Source organism: Perna viridis, chromosome 5 (genome assembly GCF_037379345.1).
Source record: "Perna viridis isolate PV_CMFRI_1.1 ecotype Kerala chromosome 5, ASM3737934v1, whole genome shotgun sequence".
NCBI classification, from domain to species: domain Eukaryota; kingdom Metazoa; phylum Mollusca; class Bivalvia; order Mytilida; family Mytilidae; genus Perna; species Perna viridis.
This window is the reverse complement of record NC_142449.1, coordinates 19,879,320-19,890,177: the sequence shown is the minus strand read 5'-3', so window position 1 is coordinate 19,890,177 and position 10,858 is coordinate 19,879,320. Positions and strand designations below refer to the sequence as shown.

Genomic DNA, 10,858 nt, shown 5'->3' with positions numbered 1-10,858 from the left:
TTGGTGCAGGCGGTGTTGCCATAGATGTCACAGCGGTATGAGTTCAAGTCCCGCGGAGGGTTTAACATCGTTGGGATTTTTTCAGACCCTTATATATATATATATTATCATTGTTATTTTGTATTTAAAATGGAAGTACACAAGAGTGTCCATCAATTTAACAAATTAGCGGTCAGACTTACACAACGTGCATTATTACAGTAATATTCTTAAAAAAGTGATCAATAGAATTAAAGAACTTTCAATGTTTGTTAATTTGCAGGTGATTTATTTGATATAATTTCAACAAGAAGATTTATGTATACCTATAGGAAAATCAAGGCAAGTTGTTGTAATAGGAGCTGTAGTTGGATGTCTTGCGGGATTAGCTATTTTTGCTAGCATTGCTGTAATAATCATATGGATAAAAAGGCGTAAGTAAACTATCCATTATCAATACATCTTTGGTACTGATTTAATTAATGTAGCAATAGCCGTGTTTCCATTTGTGTTTGAGAAAAAAATATATGTCAAGTAATATTTTATTTTCCGCTTCTTATCTCATTTTTGTCATTCACGACCCTCGTAAGATGAACATGAGTACATTTTAAAAGTTAGTTTTTGAAATGTGTTTTGGCTTTGCATGTGAACACATGCCAAACGAAAAGCCAAGGTAAAAAGTATTAGACAAAACAACAAATATAATACCATTATGTATTTATATCAATTGTCCCATCTCAAATCTGAATCCATTGAATACTGCCTTTATTAATTTAAAATATATGCATTTATATATACTCCTTCATAGTATCTACTCAAAATATATTTCAGATTCTTATAAATTTCCTGCACTTGTTTTTTTTTTTTTTGTATTATTTAAGATATGTGCATGTATATATAGTTCTGATGAAATTTAATGCAGTTAATCTATAAGTGTAAATCCAATGAAAATCTTTTTTTCCAAATAAAACACCCAAATCAGAGCTGTAAATTACAGCACTTAATCCGGAACAACAATTGCAATGAACAATAAAATAAAAAAAAAATATTCTCCATATAATTGTATCATTGCACTTAATTCTAAGCTGTATTTCCAATGAAAATAATACTTAATCCTAAGCTGTAATTCCAATGAAAATAGCAATTAATCCAAATTTTCATTTCACTATTGCACTACATCCCAAACTACATATCATGTTAATGAAAATCATTGCTTTTTAATAATCAACCGAAGTTTCTGGGAAAAAGCATTTATATACAAACTTAATTGAAAATTTTGCCCTACACATATTTCCCAAACTACATATGAATTGGACTTAATCCAAAGTTGTTTCAATGTTAATAACACTTAATCCAAATCTAAAATTTCATTGAAAATCATTGCACTTATACTCCCAAATAATAATTTCAATCAAACTTAACGCACTGAATCCCAAACTAAAACACAAATGAAAATTACTATTAACATGACACTTAATCCCTAACTTTGAATACCCGTACAGTAAATCCTGAACAATAAATATCCAGTGGATATCTTAACATTTTATAAAACACTTAATTCACTAAATAAACTCAGTATTGTTTAAAAAATTGTGATTCACATGAACCTCAAAATGTTTGCATTTTGTATAACACTTGTTCATTAACAATAGTTTTAACCAAACAGAAACCTTAATAGGACTCTTCCAGTTGTACTTACCAGAGTATAATCATTAATTGAGGTCTCATTTTTTATAATGAAATATACGACTGCTGTGCAGTGATGTAAAGATAAAAATAAACATTTCTAAATACAATTCTAAATTCGAGGATACTACAGACACTGTGGTGTCAGCCTCATATCCTGACCTACACATAGAGATCGAGGATAAAGGAAAACTACTGACCAAACTATACGACAAACGCGATAATTTTTTTTCTTTCGGTATTGTCAAATTTCCTTTCTACCATGGAGACATTCCTTCAGCGCTTGCGTATAGTGTTTTCATATTACACTTTAAAGTTTATGACAGGGCTTGCCGTAATTACGTAGACGTTTTGTATCGCGCTATACTTCTTACAATAAGGTTTCTGGAACATGGTTATGTTGCTACAAAATTGAAGTTATCACTACCGAAATTTTATAGTCGTCATCATGAACTCGTGGATCGTTATGGTGTATCCATCTGCACAAATGAAAACAGATTTATTCAATGTGTTATGGTTTTCCTTTCCTCCTTAGTCTGAACATGACTTTGTATGAGCCACCCCCAGGCGTTTCTAGAAAAGCAGAAGACGCTTACCCTACCGGTGCACCTGGTCCATGCTCCCAGTTTTGAGTAGAATCCAAGTTGCTCATTTACTTTTGTTACTTAGTATATGATATTTTGGTTATTGGTTATTTTATGTTCTTTGTTATGTGTATCTGTTTTCCATGTCTGATCTATGTCCCTCGATTACATGTTTTTAATTTCCGCTATAATCTTGATTCCTTTGGTTACTTTTTGAAAAAAGGTCCTTTTAATCCGATTGCTCCACCCTTTTCACGCATGTTTTGGTTTAAACAAATGTTTGCTAATAGTTTTACAACTAATACATTTGATTTATTTTTAATTTTCATATGTTTTAATGCCACAAAAAAAAAACAATGACTAAAAATTTGAAAATCATCGGTGTCTTTTTGACTGCGCCTTGACAAAGTTTCATGCAACCAATATTATTGTAACTTGACCTTGATTATACTAAGTAGCAGTTTGATTGGCTCAACTGGCGGAGTAGGGTATGCTTACCCTTCCGGAGCACCTGATATTACTCCTAGATTTGTGGAATTCATATTATAATTGCGTAGGTTTAGAGCTTGTTTTTTTTTATTATTTTTTGATAGCGGCGTCTTTTATTCTTGATCTTCAGTTTCATTTGAAAAATAAGTTCATTCGGTTCTCGACATTGTGTATGTCGATCGTCTTTGTTTACCTTTCCACGCACGTCTGCGTATGTACATCGATTTTGATGCTACTGAATTTTCCTCCTGTATTTCATGCTTTAGTAATTTCCCGATAAATCATAATTGTCATTTTATCATTTTTAGTGGTAAATGCGACAGTTAAACATCAAAAACAAAAGTTCAAAGTTGTCTTGATTTTGATTTATATGCAAATATATTTTTTTTCGTATTTTTCACTGATACAGTTTACACTTAGCATATCTAATAATTCCTTTTTTTTTCTTTAATAAAAAGGTCCACCTGGGACTCCTTTAAACTTCTCAAAAACGGATACCTAAGAATATATGATAACATTACAATGGTTGCCCAATTTTGATGGCAGACATGAACTGATGCTTGTAATACAGTATAGAAGTAAGGATATCCATGAGTGGTAGGACACAGTTGTTCCTATAAAAGAACATGCTTCCATTTGCCGATGCTGTTCTGCGTTGTTGTTCGTCTTTACCTTGACTGGACTAAACTGTGACATTTTATGCAATCATAATGTATGCAGAGGATATTGAAAATGTCACAACCAAGGCAATGAGTAAGTATTTTTGTTATTGTAGACAAGTATTTGTACGAGGAGAAATAATAGAAAATAGTTTTAAGCTAAAGAGGGAAGAAAAAGAAAGAGCATTATTGTTGACGTTAATTTCAATGTCACATGTACAATTAAATATGGCTGTCTTTAACACTTTTGAAAAGCTTATTTATAAAACATTCAAACATATAATTCTGTGTGTCCTGTTTTACTAAAACTTGTATTTCTATAAGACGAATTACATTCCAGATCAATATTCGTCGTAAACTGACAGTAGTACATTGGTTGGAGTTGCTGTTAGCGACTAGTACTTTAAAACTATCTGACGTGTGTGTGATGTTAAATACCTAATATCAAAAACTCCATATGTATATATATTAAAGTGTTATAAAAGCTAAAACAACTCTAAACATTACATAAATATATATATAATACATTGTACATGTGTCTCTTTCATTTTTGTCAGGAATGATTTATCATTACCCATATATGATTTTTTATGTATATTCGACAAAGGTTGGTAGAATATCATAACTTTTTGAACAATTTTGAGTGCGTATTTACACATTTCAAATTCAAATGTGTTTGTTTAAAGACATCTGGATAACAGAGTAAGGACCATCATGAATGAATCGGCACCTTGACGTAAGAGTGTTCCATAAACGCGATAAAAATGAACAGATTTACTTTATTTGTTTTGAAAAATAACATGTTTTAGAATAGTTCTTTCATATATGTAGATTTTGGACCTTGTTCTGTTTTATTTATTTATTTATTTATTTATTATTTGTTTGTGTTAGTTTTCCTCTACTTTTTTATTTCATTCATTATTATTGCGCATAAAAGATCAACGACGAAAGTTTATTATGACATTATTGTAGATTTCTTTTGTTCATCTGGTGATTTATCTGTAATTTAAAAAAAATAATAAACAAACTCTAACCATGCAACAAGTAATCAGTGTTTCCCTACATTATTTGCTAATTGGTTTAAGCATTTACTCTTTCATTTATCTTTTCAACTATGTTGTCAGGTTTATTCAATAAATGTAGATTTTATGCATACAACATGCAAATAAAAATGCATTGATGTCGTAACAGGCTAAACTAATGTTTTACTACGATAATAGACAAACACTTTTGATTTTTGAATGAGTTGTGTCAATTTGACGACTTTTAGTCCATTCATCTCTGAAAACACGAGTTCACAAAACATTATTATATCATAGAATTTCAACATATGAATGGCATTTCCCAGAAGTGTCTTACAATATTTCAGACGATACAGATGAAAAATGTATGGATTTACTTACTCTCTTACAATGTTACCAAGGACAGAAAAATGTGTACTTTGAAGCTTATCTTTACATACATTAACATTAACATTGACAATATATTACAAAATGTAAGTTTAAGTGTTCATCTACATGGGTTATATACGTTAAAATTTAAGCTATTTAACATTTTTTTCCACTTTTTCTGTAATTGACGGGTGCATAATGAAAAATCAATAGTCAACATGAATAAATAGTGTACCTTTTAGGGTACCTATAACATAATCATATTTGTATATCGCATGTCGGTTTCCTTGTAATATGATCATAAATATTATGATCACTTAGTGTTACGTGATTAGCGTTTTAAAACTGGTATTCCTATTTGTTTTGATGACTTTTTTCCTAATTGTTAATTTAAAACACCATCTATTTTTCTACTTTAATTTTCAGGCATAGTATCGGACAGATCTAGGAACATGTAGGCGTTCTGTGACAGAGAATTAAATCAGTTAATAATTTGTCAAATATATTAGTTGATTATCATTTTTTTACTACAAATGATATTATAAATTTAAAAAGAAACTTTTATTTTCAATTCATTTTTATCACATTATTAAACGATAAATTACACAATGTCAAAGAATACTTCAGCATTAACTATATTTTAATTTCTCATATCAAATTTTAGAGAGGTGCAAAGTTATTAGACATTAGGAATGAAAGACAAAGCAAATGCATATGACGTATGTGAACCACAGCTGAAAGGTATGCACAGGACATAGCGGCATATATATAGTCGCCCGCTAAACACAAAAACAAAAGGCATGTATGTATGAAACGACGGCAAATACAACTGTTAATTTAAATTACATTTTCTTTACTAAATATTACATTGCTAGGCTGTTCAAAGCTATGAAACGTTGGAAACAAACGACAAAATAAATGTGTATGAATACTTGGATGAAAATTCAAAACGTAAGTCTCAGTTGATTGTACATTCAATTTTGTACAACTTTATACAACTTGGTATACTAATGATACTTATTTTATTTCAGGTTTCAGTACTAAGCTGTATTCCAATACACTGATTTGATCACACTGTATCGACATTTCAGTATAACTCTCTATGGACAATGTTAGGCAAAAAGTTTATAGGATAGTGAATAAACCCCTATAGATGTTTATATCGTTCTTATATATGAAAGCATAATTCCTTATCACATTTTAAAAATACTATAAATTTCAAATTGAATGGAATTATGAGAATTACTTCAGCTGTCTCAATACAAAATATCAATCACATCAAACATTGAGCAACACTCAGAAAAAGAGGACAGAAAGCAACAAGGGTGTAAACCAAGACTCAATATCAATGTTGTGTGTACTGGAAAAAAGTGCATCTACAATCAACTGTTGTAGAAAATCATCTTAGTAAAAGAATGTAACACTATGAATGCAAAAAATAGTACATATTTATATGGCGATGCATCATCGTATGTTATTTCCAAACTTAAGCTTTTTGGTGTTGACTCATAGATTTTATTTCATAAGGACAAACTTTTGTGAGCCTCATATAAAACGATAAAAGCAACAAAAACTAACATGAATATTTATAACTTTGCAAGTTCCTTATCAGTTATAATTCAAACAGTTATAAAGTTATGCTAAAGTCTGTCTATTGTCTCTTTAATTCAACCGTATTCTGTGTTATTATTATTATTATTATTATTATTTTTATTTTTTGCTTTTTACCTCGTATTGTATTACATTTTACTAATGCTAAGATACTCACAGGAATGCATTTTTATATTAGTTTTACGCATACGTCATATGCTTTATCTAAAGAATTCTTTTTTAAATCGCCCCGTGCAGGTCCGGGTGTCAAAAGCATAGGCCTGCAGTAGCGCTACGTTTGTCGTAAAAGGCGACTAAATAGTGCTTAGAACCCTAGCCGGGGGCTAGGGCGCTCTGCTAACAGAACAACTAGGTTGTGTGTCCCAGGTGGTGGAATGGGGTACCCCTGGCGTGCTACATGCTGGGTTGTCAGGCTATAATACGGAAAACCTGACCGCAAACCATAGTGGTACACAATGTTGGGAAAGAAGACACGTTCCTCGCACTTTAAAGAAACCTACTTTTGTATTCTCCCGTAGGAAACATAGGGCTCCGCTACAGGAGGCTAAATTGCCCTACCGTACCCATCTCTCAATCAAAATTTGTCGATCCCATTGTCCTTGTTTCCCATCCCTTGTTCATTTCATCATCATTTCATGTTCATTTAATCATCAATTTCATGTTCATCGTCTGAATATAGCTGAAATATTGCTGCTCGGACGTTAAACCCCAACAAACAAACAAACAAACTTTTTTTAAATCGCTGGCTATTTTGTGTTTGGTAATGCTAGACGACATACAATGTAATAATAAAAAACAGAAGCTGATCAGTTAACCAGTTAAAGTAATAAACAAATAGGAAGGTCCATATAACAAATGGCAAAATCAAGATGAAAACCGGAAAGCAATCAACTTGACTTGGTAAAGGTATTTCCGATGAAAATATTGGGTTAAACCTGGTTTTATAGTGGGCTAAAAACCCCTTTTTTATTTACGTTAATTGCTTCCTGCATTTTGGAATATGAATAGGCAGCATACAATTGACACCGGCCACAGTTAAAATTAGTAGTCAAAACAGCACAGAATAAATATCGCTAAATTATGAAATCGGGAAACAGAACCTCAATGAGATTTAGATACTCAGAGTATAGGAATTAAATCGTATAAAGCAGTGTATCGTGTTATCTTCGTCCAAACATTTGTCAGTCAGGCAACGATTATAATTTAGAATAGTTTCTACTAGCTCTGGCATACCTTACACACATGAAAATATAAACAGCACTTAAAGGGATGGATGGCACATTACTGCACGTGATTTTTTAAAATTTAAAATCAAAATCGTCTCTTTAACCTTTTACTAATGTACTGGATTGAATATTGTCGTCAAATTCGTGGTGAAGGTCTACAAATGATGTGGAGGAATTTTTGTCAACAGTTTCTTTCTAGTGGATAAATGAAGGGACGTTCTCCAAATTAAGAAGTGTGAAAGCAAAAGTACAAACACAGCTGTCTGTTTCGTAGACGACAAATCGAGTGTGCGTGTCAAGTAATGGAATGTTTGATACAAAATCAAGAATGCATTTGGTATCAAGTCATCATACAAAACAAAGAACAAATTTAAAATACAAACATACCCAAAATTCACATAGAAACAGTTGTGCAAACTGTACAGTGGCAAAACCAGTTGTTACGGACGGGTGAAAAGTCCTTGGTATTTGAAATGTTAACATGTTTACATGTAGAAGATCATGTACAATGATGTGGAAAAAGAGTTTCCATTGAGCACCAATGCTTATAATGCTTTTTCTAAACAATATAGTCAAATACTGAAGAAAAAAAAGAAAAACGAGTGCTCGCGCTCGTATATATGTCTCAAAGTTGCTATGGTGTGCACAATAATGTCACATTTCGTTACATATATCCATTGCGGATCATCAAGCCAGTCATGTCACAAGTAATGTATTATTGATACACATGTTTAACACTGGCAAGTATTAAAATAATGGGCATGAAGGTTGACTTTCAACTCTAAGTACATAAATAGTTTTTAACACAATGAACACAATCTTTATTGTTAAAGGTAAAGTAGTAATAATATAGTAAACATAGAAAACATTTCGCTTTTTTATCTCAAGATATTGTTAAAAATTAAGTTTAAAAAGCATTTCAAGGTGTTCAGATATATATTTTATATTTGTGAACTATGGCTATTAATATGGCTTGATTATAATTTTTAGATTTTATGGGTCAGTAAAATATAGGAGAGTTACGACAATATTAGTTGTCTGTCAATGTTTTTTTTTTCTATTTGGTGTTGTTATTGCTGTTTTTGTTGTTGTTGTTTACACAATCCTAATTTCGGGGATTTGATACATCGCATCTACCCCCGAAAAACTTAAGATAAAGGATACTACAGACACAGTGGTCAGCCTCGTGGCCTACACTTAGAAATCGATAGTAAAGGAAAACTATTAGCCAAATTGAACGACAAAGGTGATGACTTTTCATTCAGAATTGTCAATATTCCTTTCATCCATAGCAACATCCCTTCAGCACCTGCCTATGGAATGTTCATATCACAATTCATACGTTATGTCAGAGCCTGCTGAAACTTCGCAGACTTTTTGTATCGCGCTAGAACTCTAACAAATAGGCTTCTGGAACAGTGTTATGTTGCCACGAGATTGACATCTTCACTACAGAAGTTTTACGGTTGTCATCATGAACCCGTGGATCGTTATGGTGTATCCATCTGCACCATGAAAACTGATTTTTTCAACGGATCATGGTTTTCCTTTCCTCAATTGTCTATCCCAGACTTAAATTTTTATGAGCAACTCGGTGGGTGTTTCTAGAAAAGCAGAGGACGCTCACCCTACTGGTGCCCCTGGTCCATGCTCCCAGTTTTTATTGGAGTCGGAGTTGCTCATTTGCTTTTGTTACTTTGTATGTATGATTTTAGTTACTTTATGTTCTTTGTTGTGTATGCCTGTTTTCCGTGGCTGGTCTTTGTCCCTGGATTACATTCTCTTTTGATTACCGCTATAACCGTGGTTCCCTTGATTACTCTTAAATATGCTCTGAAACAAAATAAGTTCGGTAACAATGAAGTTTTTGATTTTTGTTTGTTTTTATTTACCTGTTTTTCATTTTTTTTTTTTTTTTTTTTTTTTTTTTTTTTTTTTTTTTTAATGGAGAATGTATGCAATCTTAGGAAAAAGAATATCAAAAGTAAATGTGCAAAAATCAGAAAGTTTCAAATTTCTGCAAAATATATCTTAAAAATAAATACAAAAACACATATTTTTATTTTAAATTTGAAGGGACTGGTTCTTAACAGTTGATAATACTTGTTATACGTATGTGTTTTTCTGTGTGTAATGACCTTTTTTACCCACGTCGTCATCACGAAAATGACAATGAACTTTTTACTTAACGTTACATTATATTCCAGTAGCATTATCTAATGTTGTTTTATTTTCTTACTTCATACACCCTCTATTAGGTTATTGGGTCATTTTTTTCTGGTTTTCGGCGTAAGTGATTAACTATCAGTAAAATATTCTATCGACCTGACCAGTGATTTACCTGTGTGATGATAGGTAACCGCCGATGATCCAAACACAGCTCAAAAAGTTGAAACTTTCCAAATTAATTTGCTTTTGTACACATTAAATACAACATACGATAACGTATATTACAAAGCATATAACAGTTTCATAGAGGGAAAGACAAGGAAATACATTTCCGTATACTAATTGTATCCGTCTTTATATTATGGTAGAATTAATGATGGAATGATATAAATGCGTTTTTATAAGTATACTGTTTTAAGTATTGTTATATGTTTATGGTACAAAAAAGGAAAGTTAAAAAGTCGGATACTTTAGTTTTAAGAGACTGTATTAGTAGAAAACAGGCAAATCTTCTGATATTGCTGAAACAGACTTTATCACATCTATTATTTTATTGACAGAGTACTGGGACTTCTGTAAAAGTTGGATGACGCGTATATTCAAAGCTAATCATATAACTTCAAACATTGATCAAACAGTTACTTCCATTCACTATTAAGTGACTAGCACAGTGTTTATACTTTATTTATATTCAATTTGCTACTGTTAAATCGTTTTTAGACAACATTGTTTGTAACTTCTGGCGGATATTTTCTTTAAAAAACAAAATATGGCATTAGCCATCAACTGTTTTGGTCTACCCTGCACATATTTTGAAGAGTTGTATTTTAGTACACGATTATGAGAAAAAAACAAATTTCAATCGTACATGTGTTCAAATAGAGTACTTCTTATATTGCATCAAACCAACAAACCACCTTATAAGAGAAAAAAATGTAACGAATCAACAGAGATTATTGGACAGGTATCCTCTGACGTTAGTGAATTAACATTATCATATTCAATTGAAGTAAGTCATACACAAAGCTTTAAAAGGTACTCAGGTAACCGCTTAGAGTTTTAAA

At 31.6% G+C, this 10,858-nt stretch overlaps 1 long non-coding RNA gene across 1 annotated transcript; it reads left to right on the top strand.

Moving 5' to 3' along the window:
• Positions 1-309: 309 nt before the first annotated feature.
• LOC148616432 (uncharacterized) lies at positions 310-5,951 on the top strand. Its single transcript, XR_015922220.1, has 3 exons — positions 310-413; positions 3,197-5,529; positions 5,820-5,951. It is a non-coding gene; the product is annotated as an uncharacterized LOC148616432 (long non-coding RNA).
• The last annotated feature ends 4,907 nt before the right edge of the window (positions 5,952-10,858 follow it).